Here is a 25,390-nt window from a genome sequence, read left to right on the forward strand (position 1 = left end):
GCACCATAGCCTAGCCAAACTGACACATAAATTTAACCATCACACTGCCCCTCTGCCTGGGATTTCCCCTCCCTCACCCGACTGGCACCTTCTTGCCTCCTAGGTGTCACTGTAAGTATCACTTCTTCAGGAAGCCAGCTCTGCCTGTCACCTTATCTAGGTGCCCACAGCGGTTCTGTCTCTAAGCACCTTTTATTTTTCATCTGTTGCCCTGCCCCAGTTCTAAGCTTACTTCTGAGTCTACTTATTTCCCCACTGGATCTCCCCACCTGAATCTAAGCTCTATCACAGCAGGGTCACGTAGGTTCTGGTCACCGCTGCAGGTTGCTCTAGCCCATAGAGCATCTTCAGGTACCTTAGAAAAGGCTCCCTTCCTCCAATGTGCCCCTCACAGGTCAGGGCCTGGGGAGCAAACTGGGCTTCCACTGCCTGAAAGCCCCTGTGCAGGAGTCAACCTGTGCAGCCAGCAGGATGAGAGACAAGGCCCGCAAGAGAGGACAGGATGAATGAGTATCCCTGACACATTTGGACAGGGCCCATGTTCTGGGATGCTTACATTTCAACTTGAGAAAAAGACACGTAAAAACACAAGGAGCAGTACTTCCCTGGTGGTCCGGTGGTTAAGACTCTGTGCTTCCACTGCAGGGGGCATGGGTTCGATCCCTGGTCAGGGAACTAAGATCCTACATGTCTCGAGGCATGGCCAAAAAATAAAATTTTTTTTAAAAATTAAAAAAAAAAACAACAACACAAGGAGCTTGGTGGTGAGGGAGCAGGGTTCAGGCTTGTGTGTGGGAAGTGGGGTGGGATTGAGGCAGCAGGAGGGCCTTAGTGGGGGTAGACAGAAGACTAAAGGATAAGAGAAAGATACCAAAGAGGAACACCCCCTAGCAGGAGGAAGGGAGGACAGGGTGGGGTGTCAGTGGCAACTGGAAATTGGAAAGGACCCAGAAACATACCCCATCAGAATTAGAACAGACGCCAGGGGACACCTAACCCAGAGACCCTCAATGGTAGGCACTGCCCCCCAAGAGGACACACTGGACTCTCCGAGAAGGGGCATACTTACTCTGTAAAAGCACTGATTCATTATTATAGTACTCCAAGTTTATACTTTGGAAAAAGCTTTTAAAAACCTATTATTTTCTTAATTCAGAATACATACAGAGAATAAATCTCTGACATGGGCCTGACTAGGCGTGTCATCCAAAAAGCAAGATGTTTCTAAACACTCCTCATCCTTTGAGAGTTTGTGCTGTAGGTAATACCTAAAACTTTGGCCAGCTTGGCCACCCTCACCCACACAGTCCCCTCGGACATGTGCACTCAGCCCTCAGCCAGCCACTCACACCCTGCAAGCTCGGCCAGCTTCTGAGTTACTGCCTGGGCCTACTCTCCTCCAGAACAGGCTCCGTCGGGGCCCAAACAGTTCCCTGCACAAATAGAAACCAAGCTCTGCAACAGAATTCGGGGCTGCCCTGGAACTGCTCACAGTGACAGCTGAAAATACCCTCATCTTAAAAAGGATAATCCCAGGAAGCAACAATTTAGAAGAGGCCAGAGGCTGCCAGCCAGGACTGACACATGTTTAATCAGTGGTGTATTTATTCTACAAACATTCACTGCACCCCTGTGTGGGCCAGTCACTGGGCCAGGCTGGAGGATACAGTAGCGAACAAGAGAGATCCCGCTCTGTGCTTCCCCAGCAGACTGCCAGCTACAGGCTCCAGAGATGGAAGAAAGGGGGACCTTAAGGTGCTTATCTAAATCAGCTAGGTCACTGTGCCTACCCTTCATGGGCTGGGTGTTCCAGGGTATGTTATTTATTACCCTCCCTTTTAATTTTTTCTCCTCCACCCCTAGGGCCTAGACGAGTCAGGAATATTTCTGGGGTTTTCTATGTTCTTCACCATAACAGATGCTGTGGTTGCATCTCACAGGGTGAGGGGCCTGGCCCCAACTTTAACAAGCAACAGTCCAGCCATGCCAGAGCTGCTTCGGATGGCCTGTGTGAATTGCTTTGCAGACCTGATGTGAGGTCCTTCCTTCCTGTGAATTCTCTGCAGCTCCTTCAGTGATGCTTAATGAGCATGGGGGCTGGTGATATATGTTAATTTAAAAGTAAATTCACACGTTCAACAAATAGAATGCTTTCATTTCAAAAATAAAACTTACTCATTTTACATTTTCAAATATGAAGCTATAAGATTTTTATATTTATCAGAAGGGCATATGCATTTTAAAGGACTGAGAAACGGTGCTTCCTATCTGGGCCCTGAACGGGTTACAGGCAGGCTTTGATCCTTCGAGCTGTGCAGCAGTCTTCAGCCACAATCAGCCTCCTCTGCTTACCCCAGGTGTGCTGCACATGGTCATTTCCTTAGAGCAGCATGACCTGCATTGCCCAATACCATAGACATAAACCACAAGTGGCTATTGAGCTTTGACATGAGGCTAGTCCAGACAGATGTGCTAGAAGTGCAAAATACACACTGGATTTTGAAAACATGTTACAAAAAAGAAGAATGTAAAATACTTCATTAATAATTTTATATGATTAGATGTTGAAATGATAATATTTTGGCTATATTGGGTTAAGGAAAACATATTATTAAAATGAATTTCACCTGTTTTACTTTTCTTAATGTGGTTATTAGAAATTTTTTAATTATATATATGTGGCTTCCATCTGTGGGTCACATTACATTTGTATTGGACAGCACTGCTCTGGACAATCCCTACTGCACCTTAACCTGAGGAAAAAAAGACAAGACTTACAGGCACTGGTAGTTAGAAGAGATTTAGTGGATGTAGGGGGCTGGGGAAGGAGGATAAATTCTTTGCTTAAGAAATAAACTTTTACAAGATCTAGAATTAAAAGTGCATACCAAGAAAGAAAGAGAGGAGGGGAGAACAAAGGACAGGAAGGGGATCGGGAGGGAAGGAGAGGGAAAGGGAGGGAAGGGGAAGGAAAAACATCAAAGGGAAAGGACCTCTGTCTCAGTCAATTCAGGCTGTGATAACAAATTACCATAGACTTAAACAGCAAACATTTATTCTCACAGTTCTGGAGGCTGGGAAGTCCAAGATCAAGATGCCAGCAGATTTGGTATCTGGTGAGATCCTGCTTCCTAATTCATAGACGGTTGTCTTCTTGCTGTAACCTCACATGGTAGAAGGGTAAAGAAGCTCTCAGGGGTCTCTTTTATATGAGCACTAATTCATCCATGTGGGCTTCACCCTCATGACCTAATCACCTCCCAAAGGCCCCACCTCCAAATACCATCAGCTTGAGGGTTAGGATCTCAACACAGAAATCGGCAGGGGAGGGGGTTGGACATAAACATTCAGTCTATAACAACCTCTAACCTTATTCTATCCCTCAAGTCTCCTCTCCTCCCAATGACCCCAGCCAGACTGACTGGCCCCCAGTTTCCCTGCTATCGCATCTGTCGTCTGAACACCATTTAGCAGTTTGGGTCAGTTCCACAAGCACATTCTGTGTGAGGCATTGTGTGGCACCCAGGGAGAACCACAGTAACGATATGTCTGCCCCGAGGCACTCAGTCTAGTGGGAAGCAGCCATAGAAACAGCACTGGCCATACCAACCTCCCCGTGCTGGGGACTGCACACTGAGAGCTGTCTGCTCCTCCAGTTCTCTCTTCATCCCCAGCTGGACTGCAAGCCTTAGAGTGGGTGGCATGTCTTATTTCTTCTGCCTCCATCGCTGAGCTGCGATATTCATAAAACGCTAACTTATTGGAAAAGGTTTGCGATATAGTGGCTTTAAAATCAGGTGACTGCAACTACTGAGCCTGCGCGTCTGGAGCCTGTGCTCCGCAACAAGAGAGGCCGCGACAGTGAGAGGCCCGCGCACTGCGATGAAGAGTGGCCCCCGCTCACCACAACTAGAGAAAGCCCTCACACAGAAACAAAGACCCAACACAACCATAAATAAATAAATAAATTTATAAAATCAGGTGACTGGGACTTCCCTGATGGCGCAGTGGTTAAGAATCTGCCTGCCAATGCAGGGGACACGAGTTCGAGCCCTGGTCCAGGAAGATCCCATATGCCGTGGAGCAACTAAGCCTGTGGGCCACGACTCCTGAGCCTGCGCTCTAGAGTCCGTGAGCCACAACTACTGAGCCTGCGTGCCACAACTACTGAAGCCCGTGTGCATAGAGACTGTGCTCCGCAACAAGAGAAGCCACTGCAAGGAGAGGCCTGCGTGCAGCAGCAAAGACCCAATGCAGCCAAAAAAAATCAGATGACTAGGTTCAAATCCCAGCTCTGCCACTTAAACTAGCTGTGTGGTTTTTTTTTTTTTTAACATCTTTATTGGAGTATAATTGCTTTACAATGGTGTGTTAGTTTCTGCTTTATAACAAAGTGAATCAGCTATACATATACATATATCCCCATATCTCCTCCCTCTTGCATCTCCCTCCCACCCTCCCTATCCCACCCCTCTAGGTGGTCACAAAGCACCGAGCTGATCTCCCTGTGCTACGCGGATGCTTCCCACTAGCTATCTATTTTACATTTGGTAGTGTATAAGTGTCCATGCCACTCTCTCACTTTGTCCCAGCTTCCCCTTCCCCGTCCCCATGTCCTCAAGTCCATTCTGTACATCTGCGTCTTTATTCCTGTCCTGCCCCGAGGTTCTTCAGAACCATTTTTATTTTTATTTTTTGGATTCCATATATATGTGTTAGCATATTTATTTTTCTCTTTCTGACTTACTTCACTCTGTATGACAGTCTCTAGGTCCATCCACCTCACTACAAATAACTCAATTTCATTTCTTTTCATGGCTGAGTAATATTGCATTGTATATATCTGCCACATCTTATTTATCCATTCATCTGTTGATGGACATTTAGGTTGCTTCCATGTCCTGGCTATTGTAAATAGAGCTGCAATGAACAACATGGTGGTACATGACTCTTTTTGAATTATGGTTTTCTCAGGGTAGATGGCCAATAGTGGGATTGCTGGGTCGTATGGTAGTTCTATTTGTAGTTTTTTAAGGAACCTCCATACTGTTCTCCATAGTGGCTGTATCAATTTACATTCCCACCAACAGTGCAAGAGGGTTCCCTTTTCTCCACACCCTCTCCAGCATTTATTGTTTGTAGATTTCTTGATGATGGCCATTCTGACTGGTGTGAGATGATATCTCACTGTAGTTTTGATTTGCATTTCTCTAATGATTAGTGATGTTGAGCATTCTCTCATGTGTTTGCTGGCAATCTGTATATCTTCTTTGGAGAAATGTCTATTTTGTTTTTTAACCTTAGGCAAGTTTTTGACCTGTCGGTGCCTCAGCTTCTGCACCTGTCAACTAGAGAAAAAAATGGTACCTACCTAGTAGAGACCCTGCATTAAATGAGCTGGGCTGTAGAAGTCTTTAACATAGTCTGACACATATTAACAGCTAAATAAATACTAGCGATAGATATTATCGGCCTCTGCCACCTGATAGGATGGGGTGATAGGATAGGGTGGGCAGGGGAGAAGGAGTCCAAGGTAAGTCCGAGGTTATACTCAGGTGAGTGGAGGAAGTGCCTTTAACAGAAGTAGACAACACAGGAGGAGGAGCTGCTTTCAGAGGCAAGGTGGAGAATTTGATTTTAGATTTATAGCCTGGTAGTCAGCCAAGGGGTTTATCCAACAGGCAGTTAATTCAGGATTGGCAAGAGGTCTGGGCCGCAGACAGATTCATGAGTCAGTGCAAATTAGTCATTAGAGCCAGGAAGTACTGAACACCTGGAAAGAAGTGGTGAGCGCTGGAGTCTGGGCACACAGCCAGAGCAGGAACACACCTTCAGGCAGAGCCAACGCCTGCCACGGGGAAGGGGGCGACCACTAGACAGCAAGATCTGAAAGGCCCTGAAAAGTCCCCCATTACACACCTACTTAAAACAAAAACCCTCTCCTCCGCTAGCCTGAAAAGCACAAGATCACACCCCTGCAGTGGATGAACCCCAGCAAGCCTCGATTAATGTGCCCCTAACTCCAGGGGGGCTGAGGGTCTCAAAACTCGGGTGAGGAGCCATGGACTCCGGTCTGCGGGCTGATGGGCAAATGTCACTTGGCAGTGGCATGGATGAGGCCAGCCAGGCGGGAGAGGCGGTCACAGGAAATAAGCCGCGGAACGTTGGGCGACTTCGGGGGAAAACGCGCACAGTCTCAAACCGTTTGCGGCCTGGGAAGCGTTCAGCGATGTGCAGCTCACCCAGACCCGGTCTGGAGCCACTGGCCACTCTGACCAGCCTCTCCCGGTGCCCAAACACCCGTCTTGCCATAAATCCGAGACCGCAAAGGCCTGGCGAGGGTCCCGCCGAGATGCGAAGCGCCTGGCGACCAGCGAGGAATGAATGCTACCTGCTCAACCGACACTTCCCGCGGGACACGGACGCTTTGCTTTCTCAGATAAGACTCAATGGAGAGCGTGGTCGTGCGCCCACCACGTCCGGGGCGCGGCCGAGCTTCTCGGGCGGGGAGACTCCACCGGGTCGGGGGTCACCGGGCCGGGGCGGGGCTGGGCGGAGGTCCGGACGCGCACGCGCGGAGCACCAGCCGCGCGAAGGTCCGCCCCGCGAGGCCCCTGGGCATCGCGGCCGTCGGGCCGTTGACGCCGCGGCGCGGGGAGGACCAGGACCCAGACAAGCCAGCCAGCCCCGCCAGGACCCGCTCGCGAGGACCAGGGGACAATGACCAGGCCAGCAGCAGCCATCCTCAGTTCTCCCTCCAGGGCATCCTTGTAAAGAAAGAGCGCCGCCGTGCGTCCTGAGGACCCATGACCACGAGACGAGAGTGGTGGCGTTTATCCTTGTGCTCTGGAGCAAAGAGAATTTAGGCCAAACATGTTTAAGCCAGCCTGGCTGTTTTCTGCAGTAGATTCAGTGGTTCTTGAAAAGCATCTTGGTAGGAAAAAGAAACTGAAAACTGTACCAGGCAAGGGCCGAAAGAAACCGTTCTGTAAAGAGAAGTGCTTAGTGGTGACCAGCCAGGATGCTGGAGCGAGGCTGCCTGGGTTTGAGTCCTGGCTTTCCTACTTCTAGAGTATGACCTTGGGCAAGTTTCTTAAACTCTCATGCCTTGGTGTTTTGGACCTGTAAACGGGTACTATAACAGTCCTTGCCTCATTAGATTGATCTGAGGAATAAATAAGCTAATACTTAGAACAGCGCCTGGCACATAGTGAGCACTCAATAAAAATGAACTCTTATTGTCATTCCAGAATGCAGGTGCCTTCACCAGTGCAGAGACATGGCGGCATTGCCGGTCCTGCAGAGAGAATGAAGCTACCAAAGAGAACACAGACACAGGACGCTCAAGTTAAACAAAGCCACAGCATCGTGCAGTCCTTTTCATTAAAAAATTAAATAGCCGTCTAGAAAGTTGTGAAGCAAATTGGAGAGAGGCCAAGACTTCAGTAGAAATCACTGAAAGGGATTTTGTACTTAAAGACTTTTCTTTGAGCAAGTGCCTATGTAAAAGTTAGCAACTGTCTGTGATGAGCACTGAAAGCCCTGAAATAAGTAGTGGGACTCCTAGCAGGACAAGAACAGCATAGATCACCCAGAAGAGGGTCCAGAAAGAACACAGACCATCGTCTGAGCCACAGTGGATAGGCTTGTTATCAGTTCTTTAGTACGAAAGAACAGGATAGACCCACTCTAAAATCTTCAGGATAAAGCTCATTACAGTATGAATTTAGTCATTCTTTTTTTTTTTTTTTTTTTTTTTCGGTACGTGGGCCTCTCACTGTTGTGGCCTCTCCCGTTGCGGAGCACAGGCTCCGGACGCGCAGGCTCAGCGGCTATGGCTCACGGGCCCAGCCGCTCCGCGGCATGTGGGATCTTCCCGGACCGGGGCACGAACCTGCGTCCCCTGCATCGGCAGGCGGACTCTCAACCACTGCGCCACCAGGGAAGCCCCTAGTCATTCTTTTTAAAAGAGCATCCATTTTGTCTTTATAAAGTCATAGGTGAACCAGGCTTTGTGCTAGACATTGGAAACACATGGTGAACAAGACAGACCCTGCCCGCATGGAGTTTATGATCCTAGGAGAGACTTGACATTAACCGAGTAATCACACAAATGTCATTGCAAGCTTTGTTAAGTGCTCAGAAGAAATATGAAATGGTCAGTGAAGATAATATAAGGGACTTTGAGACTTGGGAGTCCGGCAGCTTTCTGAGAGAGCAACAGCAATGCCACGCCCTGAGGATAAGGGGATGTTGCCTAGGCAAGAACTGCAGCAGATGGTGCTGCAAGTTGGTGCTGCAGTTGGTGCTTCAAGCAGAGCATGCTTGAAGGCTCTGCGGTGGGAAATGAGGGGTGTGAGCCAGCGACTGGGAGAAGGCCTGTGCAGGGAGCATGTCAGTGGGTTGGAGAGCCTGCCAGGCAGGACCATGTTAGCATCTTTGCTTTCTTCCAAATACAGTGCAGGTCACTGAGGGGTTTAGGCACACGCAGTTGACATTGACATATTCAGATTTGTGTTTTCAACGGATCCTTCCAGTTGCAGTGTGGAAGCAAGTCTGAGGGACTAGAACGGAAAACAGAAGTCTATTTTGGGAGGCTCTCAACCTGGCTGTTAAGAGTCAAAGTTATGGTGCCCACAACCAAATACAGAGACTCCTTTACTGAGTCGGATCCCAAAAGGCTCATACCTATCTGGGTGCTCCGCATGCTAGAGTGACACCCAAACCATAGGAGTCCATGTGACCACAGTGAAGCTCTTATTTGGGTAAATTTAGTTGAATCAAAAAGGTGTCAAGAATAACATTAGCCATATACAAGTTTGTGAAAATAATGGGTTTGACCTAGTGAACTAAGCTGGGAATGTGAGACTGAAATGATGAGCTGCTGTGCTGGGGTTTGAAGAGGCTGCCTGATTTCAGGACAACTGAGCGACAGATAGAGGAATTAAACAGATGAAGACCAAATTACTATACCAATTTTATTAAAAGCAAAGTTGAAGAACTGGCTTAGGGCTGTGGGCAAGCCATGTTGCACATATTTCACTTCTGAATTCAACCTGCCCTGATCGTAGTGGGCCCTGTGACTGGGGCAGGTGGTGCAAGATGGGGCCTGTTTGGGGGACTTTTGCCTTTGGGGGCTCCTTCCTCCATAAACAAATATTAGAAATTATATTTTATGGCTGAATTGGTACAAAAGTATCATCCAGGGTGGTTTATATTCATTTTTTCTTCTGATTTTAAAAGAAAAGAAAACATTTCGTGGCCCTCTAAACTGGGGTACGTCAGCCCAGCAGAGGGCAGAATCCTAGAGTCGCAGGCAGGTAGGTCCTGAGATGGAGGAGAGGGGATTTGAGCTGAAAGTGCCTGTAATGGACAGTGCTACTCTCACAGGGTCCGCCCATGGAACATGACTGGTTGTCCCTCCAGCAAAGTACACTAGGATCCAAATAAATGTTCTGGTCCTGGCTGACCAAGTTTGTGTACCAGCAGATTCCAGTTCCCATGGATCCATGTACCAAGCGGCATTAAGAAATACAGTCTGGTAGCCAAAAATAATGTTAGTGTGTTTTCCAGTCTTTGTGTCTCCTGAAGAATGTTCATTGAAATCTGTAACTCATCACACCTCCAGAAAGCCTGTTTCCTCCTAATTCAGTCAAGCCCTGCAACTAACTGCCCTTACTGCAAACCCACCTATCTAACCCTAGTCTGGCTTGTCTGTCTTCCCCAACTCTTTCTTCCTTTTGTTTCCTCCCCACCACTAACCTGCTTGTTCTCCAGGAAGGGAAGCACAGAGACCCGTGGGGAGGGGGAAATGCCCCTCCCTGTGAGGGGTAGAGAGGAGGAAGGAGGAAGGGGTGGGAAGGACTCACCTACTGCATCAGTCTTTGCCCTGTCACACCGCGGAAGCCAGAAGCCTTAAAAAACAGCCCGTTTTGTTACAATGACAACAGACAATGTCTAATAGCAATAGAAATGCCCTATAGCAGGGCCCAGCTGGAGATGCAGGTGAGCCAGCGGGCACAGGAGGTGCCGGGTAGGGAGCGGGGAGTGGCAGAGAGGCCACACCTCCGTTTTTGACCGGAAGAAGAGAAGGGCAGTGTTATCCAGCCCTCCATGTGCCCGTTTGTCTTAGCTCCTGGGGTAGAGAGCAACTGCATGGCAGAAGAATGCTATGGGATTCTTGGCCAGGCACTTGGTGGGCAGAACCGAGGGCTCCATTGCATAGATGAACCAGAATTCAAAAACAACAACATCAAGTACAGATTGTAAATTATAGGCAAAAGCTATGGAAATGTTTGAGGGAAGCAGTACCCTTTAAACAATTCTGTCCTAAGGGGCCTTATTTCTGTCTGGGTGTTTGATTTGCTACACATGGACAAGTGGCATGTGTGTGTTTCAACAGCTGTATGCTTTTAGACTCCAGAGGTGGTTCCATGAAATCTCCAGGCCTGTGATGCAGCCCAGCTCCCAACATGACCTGCATTTCCAGGGAGGATGAGAAGTCCATAGTTTTACATCTTTGAGCAAACAAGATCCATGCCTACTGATAAGGCAAGACCTCAAGAAATATCTAACTCCAAGGGATAACTGCCCATTTTCACATGGTAGGAGAAACCATATCTCTGTATTATTACAAGCTCAAACAAGCCCTGGAAGGAACTCTGTGCTATTAAATCTTAAGGAACAGTTGGTGTTCTATATATACACATTTCTACTCACCAGGGAGACACTGCAGCTCCATCTGCTTGAAAAAGATGTCAAAATAACCTGGACCTGGAATTGCCAACACATCTCAGGAGGGTGGTTCTGGGTCTTTCAACCAAGCAGGTTCCATCAGTGGTGAAACTAAGCCAACCCAGCGAGGGGCTAGAAGGCACCCAGAGTCAGGCCATACAATTTTTAAAAACGTGATGGATAAAAGCTAGGGGATGAATTACCATGACATTTAAAAGCTGCAATAGTTTCTATTTCACAGGCAGTGAGAACTTTATTACTCTGTTAGGGTAGACTATTCCAGCATTCCAAGGAAACTGAGAATTATTCTCTGTCTCACAGGTGGCTGAGGAAACAAGGATGAGAAATTACAAATAGGAATCTCATAGGGCACAGACTCACTTGTACAAAACATGTAACTATCTTTGGGTGCCTCAGAACCTCATTTGTAAAATGGAGATTTGATTCCTACCTCGAAGATTATCAAAATGGGGGGCCTTCAGTATGGTGGAGGAGTAAGATGTGGAGATCACCTTCCTCCCCACAAATATATCAGAACTAAATCTACATGTGGAACAACTCCTACAGAACACCTACTGCACCCTGGCAGAAGATCTCAGACTTCCCAAAGGGCAAGAAAATCCCCATGTACCTGGGTAGAGCAAAAGAAAAAAGAAAAAACAGAGACAAAAGAATAGGGATGGGACCTGCACCAGTGGGAGGGAGCTGTGGAGGAGGAAAGGTTTCCACTAGGAAGGCCCTTAGCGGGAGGAGACTGCGGGTGTCGGAGGGGGGAAGCTTCAGAGCCACAAAGGAGAGCGCAGCAACAAGGGTGCGGAGGGCAAAGTGGAGAGATTCCCGCACAGAGGATCACTGCCGACTGGCACTCACCAGCCCGAGAGGCTTGTCTGCTCGCCCACCAGGGCGAGTAGGGGCTGGGAGCTGAGGCTTGGACTTCGGAGGTCAGATCCCAGGGAGAGGACTGGGGTTGGCTGCGTGAACACAGCCTGAAGGGGGCTAGTGCGCCACAGCTAGCTGGGAGGGAGTCTGGGAAAAAGTCTGGACCTGCCTAAGAGGCAAGAGACCATTGTTTTGGGGTGTGTGAGGAGAGGGGATTCCTTCCCCGTCTGCACACAGAAGGCAGAACACCACCTAAATGAGCTCCAGAGAGCAGCATGAGCCGCAGCTATCAGCTCGGACACCAGAGACGAACACCAGAGACGGCTATAAAATGCTAACACTGCTGCTGCAGCCACCAAGAATCCTGTGTGCACGCACAGGTCAACACACACACACACACACACACACACACACACACACACACACACACACACACACACATACACACCCCACCCCCACCCCCCCCGGAGCCTGTGCAGCCTGCCACTGCCAGGGTCCTGTGATCCAGGGACAACTTCCCCAGGAGCACACATGGCATGCCTCAGGCTGTTGCAACATCATGATGGCCTCTGCTGCTTCAGGCTGCCCCACATTCCAATTATAACTACTGTACCCCTCCCTCCCCCAGGCATGAGTGAGCAAGAGCCCTGTAATCAGCCACTTCTTTACCACCCACCTGTCTGGGTGGGGAACAGATGCCTGAGGGTGACCTACATGCAGAGGTAGGGCCAAAACCAAAGCTGAACCCCAGGGACTGTGCAAACAAAGAAGAGGAAGGGAAATTTCTCCCAGCAGCCTTAGGAGCAGCAGATTAAATCTCCACAATCAACTTGATGTACCCTGCATCTGTGGAACACCTGAATAGACAACCAATCATCCCAAAATTGAGGCAGTGGACTTTGGGAGCAACTGTAGACTTGGGGTTTCTGTCTGAGACTGATTTGTTTCTGATTTTTATGTTTATCTTAGTATAGTTTTTAGCACTTGTTATCATTGGTGGATTTGTGTATTGGTTTGGTTGCTCTCTTTTTGTTATTATTATTACTTTTTAAATTTTTTTAATTTTTCATTTTAGTAATTAAAATCTTTATTTATTATTATTTTTTCTTTTTTTCTCCCTTTTCTTCTGAGCCATGTGGCTGACAGGGTCTTGGTGCTCTAGCCAGGTGTCAGGCCTGACCCTCGGAGGTGGGAGAGCCAAGTTCAGGACACTGGACCACCAGAGACCTCCTGGCCCCATGTAATATCAATCAATGATCTCTTCCAGAGATCTCCATCTCAACGCTAAGACCCAGCTCCACCCAACAGCCAGCAAGCTCCAGTGCTGGATGCCCCATGCCAAACAACTAGCAAGACAGGAACACAGCCCCACCCATTAGCAGAGAGGCTGCCTAAAATCATACTAAGTTCACAGACACCCCAAAACACACCACTGGAAACAGCCCTGCCCACCAGGAAGACAAGGTCCAGCCTCATCCACCAGAACACAGGCACCTGTTCCCTCCACCAGGAAGCCTACACAAGCCACTGAACCAACCTTACCCACTGAGGGCAGACACCAAAAACAACGGAAGCTACGAACTGCAGCCTGTGAAAAGGAGACCCCAAACACAGTAAGTTATGCAAAATAATAAGACAGAGAAATAAGCAGCAGACGAAGGATCAAAGTACAAACCCACCAGACCAAACAAATGAAGAAGAAATAGGCAGTCTACCTGAAAAAGAATTCAGAGTAATGATAGTAAAGATGATGCAAAATCTTGGAAATAGGATGGAGAAAATACAAGAAACTTTTTAAAAAGACCTAGAAGAGCTAAAGAGCAAACAAAGATGAACACCATGCAACTTAAAATTCTCTAGAAGGAACCAATAACAGAATAACTGAGGCAGAAGAATGGATAAGTGACCTGGAAGATAAAATAGTGGAAATAACTACCACAGAGCAGAATAAAGAAAAAATAATGAAAAGAATTGAGGACAGTCTCAGAGACCTCTGGAACAACATTAAACACACCAACATTGGAATTAGAGGGGTCCCAGAAGTAGAAGAGAAAAAGAAAGGGTCTGAGAAAATATTTGAAGAGATTATAGCTGAAAACTTCCCTAACATGGAAAAGGAAATAGTCAGTCAAGTCCAGGAAGCACAAAGAGTCCCATACAGGATAAATCCAAGGAGAAACATGCGAGGACACATATTAATCAAACTATCAAAAATTAAATACAAAGAAAAAAAATTAAAAGTAGCAAGGGAAAAGCAACAAATAACATACAAGGGAATCCCCATAAGGTTAACAGCTGATCTTTCAGCAGAAACTCTGCCAGCCAGAGGGAGTGGTAGGACATATTTAAAGTGATGAAAGGGAAAAACCTACAACCAAGATTACTCTACCCAACAAGGATCTCATTCAGATTCGACGGAGAAATTAAAACCTTTACAGACAAGTAAAAGCTAAGAGAATTCAGCACCACCAAACCAGCTTTACAACAAATGCTAAAGGAACTTCTCTAGGCAGGAAACACAACAGAAGGAAAAGACCTACAAAAACAAACCCAAAACAATTAAGAAAATGGTAATAGGAATATACATATCGATAATTACCTTAAATGTAAATGTATTAAATGCTCCAACCAAAAGACATAGACTGGCTGAATGGATACAATAACAAGATCTGTATATATGCTGTCTACAAGAGGCCCACTTCAGACCTAGGGACACGTACAGACTGAAAGTGAGGGGATGGAAAAAGATATTCCATGCAAATGGAAACCAAAAGAAAGCTGGAGTATCAATACTCATATCAGACAAAATAGACATTTTTGTTGTTGTTGTTGTTGTTGGGGTATGGACTTTAACACTGTATTTTGAAGTCCTGTTATTAAATAAATCACTTTTAGGATTTTTAAGTATTTCTGATAAATTGTCGCATTTATCATTATTTTTGGTAATACTTCTTTCTTTTTTTGCTCTGAATTGTATACTTCTTTCTTGAAATGTTGTTTGATGTTTCTATAGTCACACTCTCTCTCTACTTATTGTTTGAGTGGTTTATAATTTTTGTCTTTTTATTTTCAAACCAGACAAAATAGACTTTAAAATAAAGACTATTACAAGAGACAAAGAAGAACACTGCATAATGGTCAAGTGATCAATCCAAGAAGAAGATATAACAATTGTAAATATTTATGCACCCAACACAGGAGCATCTCAATATATAAGGCAAATGCTAACAGCCATAAAAGGGGAAATTGACAGTAACACAATAATAGTAGGGGACTTTAACACCCCACTTTCACCAATGGACAGATCATCCAAAATGAAAATAAGTAAGGAAACACAAGCTTTAAATGACACATTGGACCAAATAGACTTAATTGATATTTATAGGCCATTCCATCCAAAAGCAGCAGAATACACTTTCTTCTCAAGTGCTCATGGAACATTCTCCAGGATAGATCATATCTTGGGTCTCAAATCAAGCCTTAGTAAATTTTAAAAAATTGAAAATGTATCAAGTATCTTTTCCAACCACAACTATGAGACTAGATATCAATTACAGGAAAAAAACTATAAAAAATACAAACACATGGAGGCTAAACAATACACTACTAAATAACCAAGCAATCACTGAAGAAATCAAAGAGAAAATCAAAAAATACCTAGAAACAAATGACAATGAAAACACGATGACCCAAAACCTATGAGGTGCAGCAAAAGCAGTTCTAACAGGGAAGTTTATAGCAATACAATCTTACCTCAAGAAACAAGAAAAATCTCAAATAAACAGCCTAATGTTACATCTAAAGCAATTAGAGAAAGAAGAAAAAAAAAAAAAACACCCCAAAGTTAGCAGAAGGAAAGAAATCATAAAAATCAGATCAGAAATAAATGAAAAAGAAATGAAGAAAACAACAGCAAAAATCAATAAAACTAAAAGGTGGTTCTTTGAGAAGATAAACAAAATTGATAAACCATTAGCCAGACTCGTCAAGAAAAAAAGGGAGAAGACTCAAATCAACAGAATTAGAAATGAAAAAGGAGAAGTAACAACTGATACTGTAGAAATACAAAGGATCATGAGAGATTACTACAAGCAACTCTATGCCAATAAAATGGACAACCTGGAAGAAATGGACAAATTCTTAGAAAAACACAACCTTCCGAGACTGAACCACGAAGAAATAGAAAATATGAACAGACCAATCACAAGCACTGAAATTGAAACTAGGATTAAAAATCTTCCAACAAACAAAAGCCCAGGACCAGATGGCTTCACAGGCGAATTCTATCAAACATTTAGAGAAGAGCTAACACCTATCCTCCTCAAACTCTTCCAAAATATAGCAGAGGGAGGAACACTCCCAAACTCATCCTACAAGGCCATCATCACCCGGATACCAAAACCGGACAAAGATGTCACAAAAAAGAAAACTACAGGCCAAATCACTGATGAACATAGATGCAAATATCCTCAACAAAATACTAGCAAACAGAATTCAACAGCACATTAAAAGGATCATACACCATAATCAAGTGGGGTTTATCCCAGGGATGCAAGGTTTCTTCAATATATGCAAATCAATGAATGTGATACACCACATTAACAAATTAAGGAATAAAAACCATATGATAATCTCAGTAGACTCAGAAACAGCTTTTGACAAATTTCAACACCTATTTATGATAAAAACTCTCCAGAAGATGGGCATAAAGGGAACCTACCTCAACATAATATAGGCCATATATGACAAACCCACAGCCAACATCGTTCTCAATGGTGAAAAACTGAAACCATTTCCACTAAGATCAGGAACAAGACAAGGTTGCCCCCTCTCACCACCATTATTCAACATAGTTTTGGAAGTTTTAGCCACAGCAATCAGACAAGAAAAAGAAATAAAAGGAATCCAAATTAGAAAAGAAGAGGTAAAACTGTCACTGTTTGCAGATGATATGATACTATACATAAAAAATCCTAAAGATGCCACCAGAGAACTACTAGAACTAATCAATGAATTTGGTAAGGTTTCAGGATACAAAATTAATGCACATGAGTGTGGGAGGGAAGGAGACGCAAGAGGGAAGAGATATGGGAATATATGTATATGTATAACTGATTCAGTTTGTTATAAAGCAGAAACTAATACACCATTGTAAAGCAATTATACTACAATAAAGATGTTAAAAAAAATTAATGCACAGATACAGAGTGAAGTAAGTCAGAAAGAGAAAAACAAATACCGTATGCTAACACATATATATGGAATCTAGAAAAAATAAAAAGAACCTAGGTTCTGATGAACATAGGGGCAGGACAGGAATAAAGATGCAGACGAAGAGAGTGGAGTTGATGACGGGGGAGGGGGAAGGGTAAGCTGGGACGAAGTGAGAGAGTAACTTTGACATATAGACACTACCATATGTAAAATAGATAGCTAGTGGGAAGCAGCTGCATAGCACAGGGAGATCAGCTCAGTGCTTTGTGACTAGAGGGGTGGGATAGGGAGGGTGGGAGGGAGATGCAAGAAGGAGGGGATATGGGGTTATATGTATACAAATAGCTGATTCACTTCATTATACAGCAGAAACTAACACAACATTGTAAAGTAATTATACTCCAATAAAGATGTTAAAAAATAAAAAGATTATCACAAATATTAAATGAGCTAATACAGGGGAGCCTTTCACTCAGCATATACTTGAGTACTGAATAAAGGTTAGCTATTACACAACTGTAATATATTTTATACATTCATTTACTATATGTATATATAGTGATTATATATATATATATATATGTAAATATATATGTTTAAATTCTATCTCAAGCTCTATTCCACCTGGCAGCAGAAACTGAGTCCTACTCAATGGAAACCCAGCAGTACAAAGATCCTGTAGTAGATTTGGGACAGTGGCATTAGGAGAAGACACTCACCTTTGGCATCCCTGTCTTTGTGCCTGGCATTTCTGCATTTCTTTTTGCATTCCTGATGTAAGAACCGCACTCTGAAGGCTGCGAGTGTGGCAGGCCCTCACCAATACCTGAAGAGTGGTAAAAGTAGTGGCAAGTGGGAAGCACATCAGCTAATATTTCCTGCCACAATAGAAATATGACTTTACAGTTCCCATGGAGTTTGTGCTTATATATCATCTGGGAGCTGATGACCCTTAAATTGGCATCTACAGCCTGGATGACTCCTCTGACCTCCAGATTCCTATATCCAATTGACACGTGCACTTGAAAGTCAAATAAGCAACTCAAACTGAACAGACCCAGGAGAAGACTCTTGGCTCCCTTGCTCCCACCCGCAACGTTACGAACCCAGTCCTCCTATCTCAGCAAATGGCTCCACAGTTCACCCACCTGCTCAAGCCAGAAATCTAGGACTGATCCTTGAGTCCTCTCTTTCCTTTACCCCCACCTGTATGTCATCTATCAACTGATCCAGTTGGTTCTACCTCCAAAATTCATACCAAGTCTGTCCCCTTCTCTCCATCTCTGATGCCACCACCTTACACCCTAGTCTAATTCCCCATCAACCCTGTCAATAGCTTCAGATCTGGTCTCCAGGCTACCCTCTTATCAGCAATAACTCATTCTCTATACAGTGGGATGATCTAATATAAATCATGTTACATCCCAGCTCAAAACTCTCCGTGGCATCCCTTCCCACCTAGAAACCTGCGAACCCCTCTCCCTGGCCCTGCCATCTCTGACCTTCTCTCATGCCGTCTTCCTCCTTCTCTCCACACACACCCACACTGGCTTTCTTTCTGCTTTTCAACATGACAAGCTCGTTTCTTCCTTGGGGCCACTTGGGGCTCTTTTCCTGTGCCTTCTCTCAGCAGGCTGGCCTTTAGGACTCAGCTCAGATCCACCGCAGTGCTGAATACCCAAAACTAAACTAGTCTTTTAAGTCAGTTTGTATCACCTTCCCCTCTTTATCACATGGCTTACCATTTCCTGAAGTTAACTTATTTCTCTAGTTGTTTTTATCCCATCACATTCTAAATACATGGCATTTTGTTGTGTTGGCCAAAAAGTTCGTTTGGGTTTTTCTGTAAGATGTTATAGGAAAACCCGAACAAACTTTTTGGCCAAACCAATATGTAGTACTTTACGGTTCCCACAGAACTCACACACACACACCCCTAAGATCCAGGAGAACAGGGATCTTGTCAGGCACGCAAATATTTTTGAATAAATGAATCATCTTATTTGATACTCATATTCCTCTTACTCATTCTCATGCAATTCATATGCAAGGATAAAACTACTTGTAAATCTCTGAAACATAATACGCAATTTCAAACTTCCTTGACTTTACACGGTGGTTCCTTCTGCTGAAATGTCCTTTCTTTGTTCTTGTATTCATCCTTCAAACCCCTGTTTGGGTAAGGAGCACGCAGAGGCATGAGGATGGGAACTGCGGAGGCAGCAAGGCAGGGGAGGGTGGGGCTGTACTGCCCAGCTGGTGAGGTCAGAACTTGGGGCTCGAAGGAATATTGGAGGCTCTGTAGTGAAATTCTGTCCCATACCCGGAGCCCTCCCTCTCCTCAAGACAGGAAGCAAAGGGAGGCAGCTTTGAATATCCAACAACCCACTCACCGTCTCCATCTGCACCACGTGCATGTTTTTTAGGGTTCCCAAACTTTACGTATCCAAATAGAACTTGAGATGTAAAAGACAGCTCCAGTCCCCTGCTCAGCCCAAAAGCTGTGGAGACTTTTTTTTTTTTTTTTTTTTGGCGGTACGCGGGCCTCTCACTGCTGTGGCCTCTCCCGCTGCGGAGCACAGGCTCCGGATGCGCAGGCTCAGCGGCCATGGCTCACGGGCCCAGCCGCTCCGCGGCATGTGGGATCTTCCCGGACCGGGGCACGAGCCCGTGTCCCCTGCATCGGCAGGCAGACTCTCAACCACTGCGCCACCAGGGAAGCCCTGTGGAGACATTTTTGATTCCACCACACACACACACACACACACACACACACACACACACACACACACACACACCCCTCACATCCAATCTGTCAGCAAATCTGGCCCCTTCTTACTACTCCCCCAACTGTCACCCTAGTCCAAGCCTCATCATCCCTTGACTAGGCCAATGTCATAACTGCTAATTATCTCTCTTCTCCCACCCTTGCCCCTACCCTTCATTCTCTGCAAACAGCCGAGCCATCTTTTTAAAACTTAGACCCTGTCACCCCCTCCTAAAAGCCCTCCAATGGCTTCCCATCATATTTAGACAGCTCAGCAAAACCTTTACCATGCCTACCAGGCCTCCCTACATGCTCTGGCCAGACTCTGGTCACTGGCGACTCCTCCAGCCTCATTTCCTACCATGTTCCCATCTGGAGCACAGCAAGGAGGTCAAAAACACAGGTTTTGGAGCAACTCTGTCACCATTGCCTATCTGACATTGGACAAGTTGCTTAATGTCTCTGTGCCTCAGTTTCTGCATCTTGAAAGTGAAGATGACAATACCATTTTACCAAGCTGCTGTAGGATTAAGGGAGTCCTGAGAACGGCCTCCAGCCCATAGCAAGCTTATGTACATGTTTCTGGTTTTAAGTAGTTCGAGGTCTTAACCCTTAAATTTGAAGAAACAAGTGAATATAAAAAAAAGATTAAGGGGCTTCCCTGGTGGTGCAGTGGTTAAGAATCCACCTGCCAATGCAGGGGACACGGGTTCCAGCCCTGGTCCGGGTAGATCCCACATGCCGCAGAGCAACGAAGCCCGTGCGCCACAACTACTGAGCCTGCGCTCTAGAGCCCGCGAGCCACAACTACTGAGCCTGTGTCCTCTTTTCTCTGGGTTCAGTGTTGCTGCCCTTCCTAATGAGTTTCTCTCCAATTCTCCTCTCTAATCTTGCCTGACTGTACCCAGCAGAGGAGCTGCCTGAGCCAGGGACGGCAGATAGCTTTCATCTCATGTGCCAGGTTTGATCTGTTGGGAGGAGCAGCCTGGAGTGCCACAGGACAGACAGAGCTGAGATTTATATTCTCTTCTGCTCTTCCTTCACATTGGCACCTCCTTTTCACTGGGGGAGGGGAGGTGGCAGAGACAGAAGTGGCTTCCCTATAACATACTCCCTTATGACTCCCTTAGGGAATCTTCTCAGGCTAAACATTTTTATGACTTTATGTGGCTGTGAGTTATCTTGAGTCAATATTGGAATCTACCTGTTTCCCCATCTTGGTCCTTTCCAGGTAACTCTAAGGAAAAATAATACAGAATTTACAATTGTCACATATATTAGAAAGTTCTGAAATAATGCTCCATTATTTCTCCAAAATTCTAGTTCCAAGTGTTAGAAATGGTTTCCTTTGTTGTTTTTGGTCCTTGTGAAGCCACCACCTATCAAAAACATACCCCCCGGGCTTCCCTGGTGGCGCAGTGGTTGAGAGTCCGCCTGCCAATGCAGGGGACACAGGTTCGTGCCCCGGTCCGGGAAGATCCCGCATGCCGTGGAGCGACTGGGCCCGTGAGCCATGGCCTCTGAGCCTGCACGTCCGGAGCCTCTGCTCCGCAGCGGGAGAGGCCACAACGGTGAGAGGCCCACGTACAGCAAAAAAAAAAAAAAAAAAAAAAAAAAAATGCCCCCCAAAACAACGGATAGAATTGCCATAACATGTTGGTATTATCTTCCTAAAACCCCTTCTCTTATTTCAACAGTATAGGTCATAGAGAAGAATGGTGACCCTGAAGTAAATCTATTCCACTTGAGGAAAGTCTGTATCCTCACATTTTACTGCAATCGATCTGGACTGGGTGGTGAAAAAAGACCATGCTAAGACTTCTGAAGACAGTCACTCTGTATTTGTGTTCAATTTGTACAGTCTAGTTGGAGTTCAGAGAATGCATCTAAAAGTGATAGATTCGTGCTTTATTTGTTGTATTTTTTCACCTGAGCAAAACCAACATAATCACCCAGTGAACCACGAGGGTGCGAACTCTGGAAATAACTTTATGACTTTTGAGCCCCATGGTCACCTTGATGATGGTTTTATATTCAGGAGTGTGAATGTAAAAATGTCCAGCCAGGGAATTCCCCAGCGGTCCAGCAGTTAAGACTCCGAGCTTCCACTGCAGGGGACACGGGTTCAATCCCTGGTAGGGGAATTAAGATCCTGCATGCCGCGTGGCGGGTCCCCACCAAAAACAAGATTAAAAATGTCCAGCCACTTGCTCAAGGGTGCATGTTACTGACAATAGCTTCCCACAAGGGCATTTCATTGGCTTGTCACCTTTTTATAATCCGTATCAGAGAAAACAAGATTTTATAAATATATTTCAAAATCCCGATGTACAACTAATGCACTCCCAGCTGTTAACCTCTGATCTGGACCCTTTCTCACTTCTCACTCCTCCTGCACCTTCAATAAATAGTCAAAAAGAAATTCCTGGGTTTGGGTGCAACTATAAAAGGGTAGCACAAGGGAGTGATTGTGGCAGTGGTTACCCAGATCTATGAGATACAATTGCACAGAACTGAGTATACCCACATGACATGAGTGCATGCGTAAGTGATGACATCTGAAGAAGCTCTGGAGTCTGGCTATCAGCATGATGGCGATGTCAATTTCCTGGTTTTGCTGTTGTACTGTAGTTTTGTGGGATGTCATCACTGGGGGAAGCTGGGGGATAGGCCCATAGGACCATGTACTATTTTTGCAACTTCTTGTGAGAGTATAATTGTTTCAAAATAATAAGTTAAGGGAGTTCCCTGGTGGCCTAGTGGTTAGGATTCTGGGCTTTCACTGCCGTGGCCTGGGTTCCATCCATGGTCGGGGAACTGAGATCCCACAAGCCACAAGGCGTGGCCAATGAATAAATAAATAACAAAATAATAAGTTATAAGTATACTTATTGAGCACCTACTAAGAGCCAGGCACTGTGTTAAGCACTGAGGAGTCAGTGGTATACAATACAATCCTGCCTCCAGAATCTTCACTTCCTTCTGCTTCTGTCTTTTTGCCTCCCAATGTGCACATCTAAAAACATGACTTCCTTTCTCCCTGTTCTTTCCTTGCCAGACTTATCTAATAAATTGTGTGTATCTGATACCTCATTTTCTCTCCAGCCTCCATCTTTCACTATTTAACATTTCAATCTGGTTTCCTACCCCATTATTTTACTACTGTAGCCAGTATCTTCCCCTAGTGTCCCCACTGCACTCACTATTCCAGGAATTGGCTTATAGTTGAAACAAAACAAAACAAAGACCAAACAGGCCAAATCCTCCCTCACTGATTCCGCCATCTCCCATTTACCCAGCTTCAAAATCTCAGTGTTAGTCAGCACACCGTATCACTTCCCTTTCATTACACTTCTAAATCTACTACACACTTTACCATGCTTTCTCTAGACATCCTAAAATGAAGAAATCCTATATCAGGAACAAGCTGAAAATTCATGGACTCTCAGGTAAGCACAGCCAGAAGCAGCCCCAGCCTCCCATTTTCCCACCCCTTCCCCCAGTGTCCCTCTCTGTTCATCCCTTTCTGGTGCCTAGTATCATAAATAAGTTGTGCTGAGGAATTAAGACTCACCTAAGACTTCCAGATCTCAACCTCTGATTACAGAGTCAGCAGTTCTGAGATGGAATTAAGGGCTTTATTTTTAAGTTGCTCCTCAAGTGGGTGATTCTCATGAATATTTATGAATAAGCACAGATTTCCTACCAGAATCAGCACCCCACATGCACACACCAGCACTGACCTTCTTCACTTTCCACAGGACTCTCATGCTCCCTCCCAGAGCCCTCTACCTAAGTTTATTCATAACTTTATCTTTTTTTCCTTAAGGCAGGTGTCCAATATTACAAAAACTTCAGCTGCCACAAAACTCCAATTTACTGCTGGCTTGGAGCCTGGCTTAGGTGTCATTTCCAGAACAAGACACAGTCACACAAAGAGGAAACTTTGTCTGGAGGCATCTCCACCTCCCTTCAACCATTCCACTCTTTCCTTGCCCAAGTTCACAGCCTCCCACTGAGCTACCCACCCAGACCAGCCTCCCTGCCCAGACCTGTTGGGGTGCAATCCTGCATCACCTCTCCTTCCACATGACACCTCCTAGCCTGCTGTTAAGCGATCCAATCTGGAAAACAAGATAATGCACCACAAAGAGTGGATGGCCCACAGCTGCTTGGGTCAAGGAGGGTGTGTCATAGAGAGGTGCTTAATCCCGGTGAGATCCTGGCTCTAGGACAAAACTGGAGAAATGGGATGTGTCAGAGGCTCCCTAAACATTTGTCCTTATTTTCCCCTCGCATATACCATCACTGAAGCCCTAACACTTCTTGCAGTACTTGAAACAACTCTTCAGTTGACGAATTTTACCAAGCACCAGGTGTTCAAATGACAGTAAGCTAGAAGACAGTCTCTGCCCTCGGTCTAGTGAGGGAAACAGCCAGTGAAGAAGTAGACAGCGGGCGTGATGAGTGCCATGTTGTCGGGACACGGGCACGGCACTCACAGCAGGCTTGGGGACAGAAGGAGGAGAGGAGGGTTATATAGGAGTTGCTAGGCAAAGGGAAGTCTTGGGGGTGAGGGTATCCTTGTCGGTGTTATGTGCGAGCTGGGGTGGATACAGAGGCGAGAGAATATATTGCTTTTGAGGAACTGAAAGCAATTTATTCTGATGGATGTAAAGAGTTGTGTGTGGGGATGGGAGGGTGTAGCAAGAGATGAAGGAGGAGTGAGATCGTTGAGGCAAAGAATCAAGTTTGACCCTGACGTCACATTCTCTGCCTGGCACGTGGGACACAATCACTCACTGATGGATGACCAGAAGCCAGTGGAAATTCCATGGTCAACTGCCTGTGCTGGCCATGAGCATTTAGTCTCAGGTTAACTTCTGGATATGCTGTAGGGCTATGTATCTTGGGGGCACTGAGAAAGCTCTTTTCTTTTTCTTTTTTTTTAATTAATTAATTTATTTTTGCTGTGTTGGGTCTTCGTTTCTGTGCGAGGGCTTTCTCTAGTTGTGGCAAGCGGGGGCCACTCTTCATCGCGGTGCACGGGCCTCTCACTATCGCGGCCTCTCTTGTTGCGGAGCACAGGCTCCAGACGCGCAGGCTCAGTAGTTGTGGCTCACGGGCCTAGTTGCTCCACGGCATGTGGGATCCTCCCAGACCAGGGCTCGAACCCGTGTCCCCTGCATTAGCAGGCAGAATCTCAACCACTGCGCCACCAGGGAAGCCCCAGAAAGCTCTTTTCTTAAAGGACCAAAAAATAAACTTCTGATATATTATTGTTTGTATTTGATTTATGTAGGGGTACCAGCTTTAGCATATAAAAATACAGTATGTCCCGGTGAATTTGAATGCATGGGACATAGACTAAAATATAATTCGTTTTTTACCTGAAATTCAGATTTAACTGGGTGTCCTATATTTTATCTGGCAACCCTACCTAATGATGGGCTTTAGGATGAGTCAACAGAATATGGAAGAAACTGCTTGAGTCAGACACTTCTGGTGGGAGTGGCATCAAATGAGTTGTTTGACGACCAGAGGGCAAAGCAGCCAATTGAATCAACTTTTTACTTTTCACTCAAGGCAATGTTAACATGTGCAGCACAGAGCTGTTTTAAGGTCTGACAGAGTGAAAATTTGCCTCCATCTTTGAGCCAGACGGCTCCTGGATTCCTTTGCTTGGAAATGTCAGGACACCAAAGGCAAAGAGAAAGGGTTTCTCTGCCTTTTCTGTTCTGGTCAACGGTGCACTCTCACTAGGTATCACCCACATGACTCTGCCTGAAGGCCGAA

Source organism: Stenella coeruleoalba (assembly GCF_951394435.1).
Source record: "Stenella coeruleoalba genome assembly, chromosome: 6".
In the NCBI taxonomy this organism is placed as follows: domain Eukaryota; kingdom Metazoa; phylum Chordata; class Mammalia; order Artiodactyla; family Delphinidae; genus Stenella; species Stenella coeruleoalba.